This window comes from Aegilops tauschii, chromosome 1 (genome assembly GCF_002575655.3).
Source record: "Aegilops tauschii subsp. strangulata cultivar AL8/78 chromosome 1, Aet v6.0, whole genome shotgun sequence".
NCBI classification, from domain to species: domain Eukaryota; kingdom Viridiplantae; phylum Streptophyta; class Magnoliopsida; order Poales; family Poaceae; genus Aegilops; species Aegilops tauschii.
The window spans coordinates 372,035,877-372,044,316 of NC_053035.3; positions in this window are offsets into that span (position 1 = coordinate 372,035,877).

An 8,440-nucleotide genomic window follows, 5' to 3' on the forward strand; every position below is an offset into this window, starting at 1 on the left:
ATGTGTGTGAAATGGAGGCCTATCCATATCATACATAGAGGGTCGGGCAATCCACGAGAAGAGAGGGAGGGGTCATAGCTATCGATAGAGTCGAAGAGAGGATCAAGTGGGTGGGTGCGAGATCGATGAAGAGAGCCATCGAAATTGTGTGTGTGTGTGCAAGTCAAAGATATAGGGCGACTGGCCTACCGGAACGTTAGAGGGCACATGTCAAGTTTGTGTGTGGCAGGGAGACATGACTAGAGCGCTTGATGTATCGGTGTGTGTGTGGGGGGGGAGGGGGGTGGGGGGAGGGGTAGGCAGAGGCCTAACTATAGAGGTAGAATGACTCGTATATATGTTGAGCAGGAGAGACCCAGCTATGTCTTGAGGGAGATTGGTCGACATCCATACATAACTGAAGGACGGGAAATATGATGGGACAAAGAGAGAGAGAGGAGAGAGAGAGGAGAGAGAGAGGGAGGGAGAGGGAGGGAGAGGGGCAGAGTGCTGGATGGGTGATGGAGTTGCTTCTCGAAGATGGTGGGAGAGGCCTACTAGACAAACTGAGGGTGGAACTGCAATGTTATCAATAAGAGTGGGGATGTGTTTCTGTGTGTGCCTGTGCGTGATAGATCTGTCGGGACGCATCCATGGATGATGAAGGGGAACCATGTGTTTGGTAAGCAAACCTAACTAGATCGATAGATCAATTGTTGTTTGTCGGAGGAAGGGAGAGACACAACTAATGAGGTAGATCGATTGACGTGTGGGTAATAACGAGTTATAAGGACCTAACTAGCTATATGTATAGCGAGAGATCGGTCGGTGTACGTCCATTTGTTAGAGGCAAATAAGGCCCAGCGAGACGGATAGACAGAGAGAATGGAGCTAGGAGGTGGTGCGAGAGGCCCAACTACTAGCTAGATAGGGGGAGGAGTGTGCGGTTGTGAGATTGATGAAAAGAGGGGCGAGAGTTTACACGTGTGTCTGGCCGTATGAGAGACACGAGGCAAGGACACATAAAGGAGGAGATTGAAGGTGTGTGTGTATGTTGTAGGCAGGCATCGCTGGAGAGGTTTATCGATCGATGTGTGTCGGAAAGGAGTTGTGGAGACTCTGGGAGAACGACCTAAAGAAAAAAATGAATGTGCCCGGTGGATAGAATGCCGAGGGAGGGGGAGGGCGAGGAGGGTGTGTGCATGCACGAGAGAAAGTTAGTGGTAGCTACAAAGGTTAGAGGATTGTGTGGGTGTAAGAGACTAACAAAGATCATAATTTGATATGAAAGCGGATTCATATATTTGAATAGGAGATCATAGTGTTTTAAACATTGCATGCATGAATATAGCGGTGATACACGTGCTGTGCACATGTTATACCATAATGTGATAATGCATGGCGTTTGCAAATCACAGCTAAATGCCGAACAATCTAAACCATACTATACATCAAACAATCTCACATTTTATTTGAATTTGTGATAATGTGTGGCGTTTGCAGCTTACAACTAAATATCGAACAATCTAAACAATACTATATATCGAACATTCTCACATTTTATTTGAATTTGTGGTAATGTGTGGTGTTTGCAACTCACATCTAAATACTTGTAGGCGTAGGGGGCGGGGCACCATACATAATGTGATAAACACATTATACATATGAGACATGGTTTAGATTATGAAGATCTAGCTAGAGCTAGAAATGTAATGTGATTGAAATCAAAATAAAGTGGATTCAAAAAATCTAGTTCGAGTTCATATAGTACATATAGTTCATATGTAACTCGAGACTAATCATGTGGTGTGCTGTGAAGATACTACACAAACGATGGTTTAACTTGACAATAATGATGGTTGTAGATCTTATTAAAACAGAGAAATGAATTCAAATGATTTGACTTCACAACAATCATTACTGTAGATCTTATTCAAATAGAGAAACGAATTCAAATTTAGTTCATATTGAAGCGGTAAAACGTTCATTTGACTAGTAGGTTGCATGCATTATACACGTAGCGAAATATTTTAATTGAACATAACATGAATTCAAAGTTTTGAATGACATTTGTAGTGCGCATTGATTTGGTATAGTACACGTTAGGCTTGTCCGGAAATTTCAACCCACGCCTTGTTAGCCTGAAATATTTAAGATATATCTTTGTTTCGTTGTGCTCCGACAACTCCCTCCATCTCAACCCGCGCCTTGCTATTCTGAAATTACAACGCGCGCGAAAACTCCCACCTCCTGTGAAATCCCGACACGCGAAATGCCCGTGGTACCCCTGAACCGAAAGAACCGCCTCAAATCGGTGGGGGTACTTTCGTAACTTAACCCACATTTCGGACAAGCGCGTCTCTAAGCCATGGTTCCCCACTGCCATCCCATCCGCCCACCCATTCGTACACCGAGGCCGCGAAAACCCGCGACGAAACCCCACACCCTGCTCCGTCCGCCACCCAGCCGGAGCCTCTTCCCCGACGACGTCGTCCACAGCAACACCTCGACGTCCCTCATCCACCGTACCGGATGAGGATCCGTCGTCGATCTCATCGTCCCGCCGGTTCAGCCACCCCGTCCTCCACCTCCAAGGAGCTGCCCCGATGTTCCCCTCGTCTTTCGCGCCACCTCCATTCCCACACCGCCGTCTTCACTTGCACCACCGGAAGAGCATCATCATCACCGTTTCCTCGGATGAAGCTGCGGCCTAATCGGCGCCACCAAAGAGGTTGTACACTAATCGCCGCATTTTCTTCTTGATTCGATCTCACGGTGCTGCCGGCGCTCAGTCCCGAGCCGACACGGCGCGGCTCCATCCACGGCGGCGTTGCCGGCCACTTCCTCCACGGCGTCGCTCCCTCGACGGCGACGTCCACATCAGTAGGATCTGCTGCTGCTTTAGCTCTCGCTCTCGCTGCTGCTCTACTCTTGCTCTCGGTCCCCTGCTTGGTCTGCTCTTCCTATTGCTCTTGCTCGCGCTGCTGCTCTTGCTCTCGCTCTTGCTCTTGCTTGCGATGCTGCTGCGATTTAGCTACACTTCAGTCGACTGAATCGACTTTTGGGTCAGTCAATTTTCAGGGGGTGGGGGGAGGGCTCATCGGGGTGAAGGAAGAACCAGCCGCAGCGGGGAGGGGGGCTCGCCGGAGAGGTACCCCACTATCTATCTTAGGGTTCAGGATGGGGGCGGTGGTCACCGGCGGTGGCGAGGCATTGGCGGGGCGGTGGCGTGGGGATCGCCGGAGAAAAAGCTCGGCACGGGAGGGGGGGGCTAGAGGGATGGCCGGGGCGGCGGCGGACCAGCGGTGGGAAGTGTTTTCGGGGCAGGCGGGGCGGCGGCGGGCTGCTATTTGGCCGGTGGTGGCTGGCGGCTTAGGGGGGTGGAGGTTGAAGATGAACCGCAGGCCCTTGATTGTGTATCCAACGGCTGCAAAATCGACTGACCAAAGATGAAAAAGTCAGTCGACCGACGTGTAGCCTCACCTTGCTAGTGCGTTCAGTTTCGACAGCAAAATTCAGTTTCGACAGTTAAGTTCAGTTTCGACAGTTAAGTTCAGTTTCGACAGTTAAGTTCAGAGATGAGCGGCTGATGTATTTTACATCTAGCACTTTGTGGTTATGTATTTTACGTCATGTATTGGAGATGCTATTAGAATTCCACTCAGGTTAACGTTGTTCGTTGTCTCTCTTGTCCTGCTTCAGCCTCGGCGTCGTACAACTCACCGAAGCTGCTCCAACGACGAAACCCTCCATCACAGCGGAGCAGTACCTCGGGCTCCATCTCCAGACGCCTAAGATCTTCTTCCCCTCCTCCGACAGCAAAGTCAGCCGGAGCATCCTCACTGGCCAACCCAATCACGCTGAGATCAACATGGCTTCGCCAAAGAGGTTGTACACTTGTTGCATCTCTTTTTTACTCTACATGTTATATATATTGTCCACTGAGCACACGGATTTGTTCCTTTAGTGTCTCCTTGAAAGAAAAAACGTAGGAATTTTAATTTTCACTTGTCCTCCTTTTCAAATTCCTATTCATGAAGCACAAGACTAAGAGATAGTAGCATAATAGCATTATAACCGTACATTTTCTTGTGGTTTGACTTAATCTCACCATGCTTCTTTGCATCCTGTGATCTTCCAATTGTTGTGAATCAAACACCCAGATTGGCAGAAATCCTGTGTTTTTAAATTCTCTGTTTTGCACGTGCATTCCTATCCTATTCCTGTCTATTTCCTATCCCTGCATTGTTGGAATCCTCCAATTCAAACAAGCCCTTACATAATTACTTCTCTTACAGATAGTTGTCAAAGAAAACCTTGCGTGGTTTGTCCCGCTCCTGCTGCGCCGTCGTCCACCCCAGCTCAGCTGCTCCAACGACAGAAGGGTCCAGCACAGCAGGGATCCGGCCTCCAGACTGTCTTTCGCCGCCTCAGATCTTCTTCCCCGCTGCTGGCAGCCATGAAAACTGCATTACCATCATCAACCGAGCAGATGACCTCGAGGACTACACGGGTCCGCAAGAGAGGTCGCACTCTTTCGTGTCTGCTTACGTTATGCATCGCTTAATATTACATGCTACTTTATCGTCCTGTTCACCGATTAGACTCTGAGTCAGCTCCAAACTAATGGTCAAACTTGAGTTTTTAAATGGTTGTGGGGTACATATCGGGGCTGCTATCAATAGTATCTATCTACTATGTGGTTAATCTCCGGTGTCTACTATGAGTTTCATGTTGGGTGGGAAACAAACAGTAAAGAAGCCATTATCTGTATTTTTTAACTGAAGCCATTATCTGCCTGCTATTATTGGTTTTGGGTCTATCCACAGGTTGCTACCATCACTCTGGATTTCTGCATGCACTCCTTACATAATCTCACTATGTTTTATTCCTATGCATGACAGTTATTGTAAACAATGGAACTGAACATGTAGAGCAAAAGAGACGAGCCTTGCGTGGCAATAAAATTTCATGCAGACGTCGCTCCATGGTAGGCGCAAAGGCAGCCCCCCTCCACGCATTTCGGATTGTAATCGAGAGGAAGATATCTGTTCTGAGGGGGATTCAGAAGGAGAAGACAACTCCTATTTACCCCCTGAGGTCTTCGCTCTAACTTGGCATGCTGATGTTGGTTATATCATGCATATGGTGTCTTGCATTGCTTACCTTATACATCAAATATGTCATCTGCTTAGTTTAGACATCCTTTGTGCGAATGCCATCTGTTTAGGTTATTCATCGTTTTTGTGAATTATGCAACGCCATCTTGTTTAGCCAGGCATCATATATGTTAATTTTGCAATGCCATCCTGCTTAGCCAGTCATCTTATATGTAAATTATATCAGGCCATCCTTTTTTTTCGTTACATATTACATTTGTCAACAATGTTAGTACATTCAACTGCTCTTCGTGTGCATCAGCCATTTGACACGGTGATGGCAAATTCTGGAGTGAAAACAAGGTCTTCAGAGCAGACTATGCTATCTGACGAAGCGCATATCTCGCTGGTTACGGATAGCTCCTCAGAGGAGGATTCAGAGACAGATGACTAGTCCTATCCCCCCCCGAGGTGTATGCTCTAACTTGGTAGGGTTATGTTGCTCATATCGTGCGTATGGTGTCTCGCATTGCTATGTCATTTGATTAGTTTAGACATGCTTTGTGTGAATGCCACCTGTTCAATGTCTAATTACCATATATGTGAATTATGCATTGCCATCTTGTTGCAAGACATTATATATGTGAATTATACAATGCTATCTTGTTGCAAAGGCATTATATATGTGAATTATGCAATGCCATGCTGTTTAGCCAATCATCATGTATGTGAATTATATCATGCTATCATTTTTTTGTATTACGTGTTCCATTTGTTGATAACGTTTGTATATTCAACTACTCTTCCTGTGCATCAGCCATTTGAAGCGGTGATGGAAGTATCTGGAGTGAAAACAAGGTATTCAGAGCAGACAATGCTACCTGCTGAAGCAGACATCTTGCTGGTTACAGAGAGGTCCTCAGAGGAGGATTCAGAGACTGATGACCAGTCCTATTTCCCCCCTGAGGTCTATGCTCAAACTTGGCAGGGTTATATTACCCATGTCATGCATGTTGTCTTGCATTGCTTAGTTTTTACATCATATATGGATTGCCATATGCTTACTTGCTTACTATATAAATCATATATTTGAATTATATCATGCCATCATGTTTACATAGTACATACACATCATCTATCTGAATTATGGCATGGCAACCCATTTAATAAAGACATCATATAGTTATATCATCTCATCCTGTTTCGTGTTTACAGTCATCATATTTTGAATTATGGCATTCTATCCGTGAATGTATGTGAATTATGGCATGCCAACCTATTTAATAAACACATTATATAGTTATGTCATGTCATCCTGTTTACATAGTCTCATATTTTGAACTATGTCTTTCCATCTTTTTTAGTTAGCCATCATAATGTGAAATTGTGTCATGCTATCTTGTTTAGTAGCCATCATATATGTGAAATTGTGTCATGCTATCCTATTTGGTTAGACAACATAAATATGAATTATTTCATGCCCTCTTTTATTCCCCACTATCCATTGCACCTGTCTATCATACAATGTCTATACTTTCAATTACTTTTCTTGTTTATCAGCCATTTGAATTGGAGAGTGTGATGGCAGTATCTAAGGGAGTAACAACACGGTCTTCAGAAAAGATAGTGCTACCAGTTGATGCAGATAGAACCACGGTTGTACTTGCCCAAGGACCAGATCCACCACACATAACCCAGACTCTCGCAGATTGTACCCCTACCCAGTTGGACAGAGAACCAGCTACACCCCTTCTAACCCCAACCCCGGCAGATAGTAACCCAGTTCCAGTTGACACAGCACCGTCTCCACCACAGAGCACCCAAACACGAGCAGTTAGTAAGGGAACTGCAGTGCCCAAAGCACGAGGACCACCACTCCGAATCCCAACTCAATGCTTAAAGGAGAAGAAGATTTGTTCTCAGGTCAGGTTCTGTAGCTATGGTTCATACTCCTTTGCTCTTGCATTACTGTATTTACTCATACCAACTATTTTCAAATTTGAAGGATGGAATTGAAACTCCAATGGCGCAACAGGTATGTTTTAAAGCTGTTTCTTTAACTGGTTTGCTGTTGTAACCTGCTCTATGTTGATTTCAGTTTCAATTGAATAAACAGTTATGTTCTCATGTCATGCACATTACAAGTGTTGTTATTGCTCTATAGTTACCCACACTTATATTCTGTCTATTCTGCTTTGTCTTGAACAAATATTATTTGAACTGTGTCTCTATCTTGATTTGGCAACAAAAACTAGAATGATATAGACCATAAATTGACCATGCTACATAGATATATGTTTGTTTCATGCTGTTCCTGTCCACTTTACTACTGAACTCATTTACCAAAATGAGTTTCATATACAACATGGTAAACATGTGATGTGTCTGCTTGTTTCTCTTTTAGAATGCGGACAAAATATTGGAGAACAGTACCGCGTTATCCAATGGTAAAGGAAGTAATGCAGATAAGGTTCAAGATAGTGAGACATCCCTGTTGGTCTCCAAGAAAGCTGATAAAAACTATCTTGACGACAGTGAGGGAACCCAAAAGTCCTATCTTGATGTAGTGTTCGAGTTACTAGCCACTACTGCTGGCACAAGCTCTTCGAATTCGCTGCCTGAATCAGTTCGTCTTCTTGAGTCTCAACTTCAAGTTGAAAGACATCGATCAGATGTGCTGCGACAGGAAGCTGAAGGACTGAGGAAGTCCCTGCAGAATTCAGATGCATATTTTCTGGTGCAACAGCAAGCACTGGAGGATTTAAGCGCCAAACAAGAGAAAGTTAATAAGCTTGCTAAGCATCTTGCCAGCATTATGGGTACCCAGGATATTGTTTCTTGAGATCTTCTGAAGTGGTTTCAGTTCTGGATTTGTTTTGCTGCGGCGTTTATTTGCGCTGGTCGCCAACTTTGACAACCAGTGTATATGATATGCTGCTTTGTTCCCTATATTTGCACTGGTGGCGAACTTTGATGCCCAGTGGATGTAATATGTGTAATAGCCGTGATAGCCTAGCGTTAGTTGCTTGCTTATTTATTTCCTTGTTGTCTTGTTTATTTGTTTGCTTGTAGTAATTGCAGTTCTTTTTCCGCGGTTAGCTAGTGGCTGCAATAACCTATTTGTTAAAACTAGGCCACAATAACCATGGGCTAATATTTACTGTAGTGACACTGGGCCTCCTACTGGCCGTAGAAACAGTGGGCCTTCTACGGGCCGTAGAAACAATGGGCCTTCTATGGGCCGTAGAAACAATGGGCCTTCTGCGGGCCGTATCATCAATGGGCCTTATACGGGCCGTATGATCGATTGGCCAAACATGGGCCAAACAGACCGCATTATGGCCGTAAATGGGCTAGAGTTG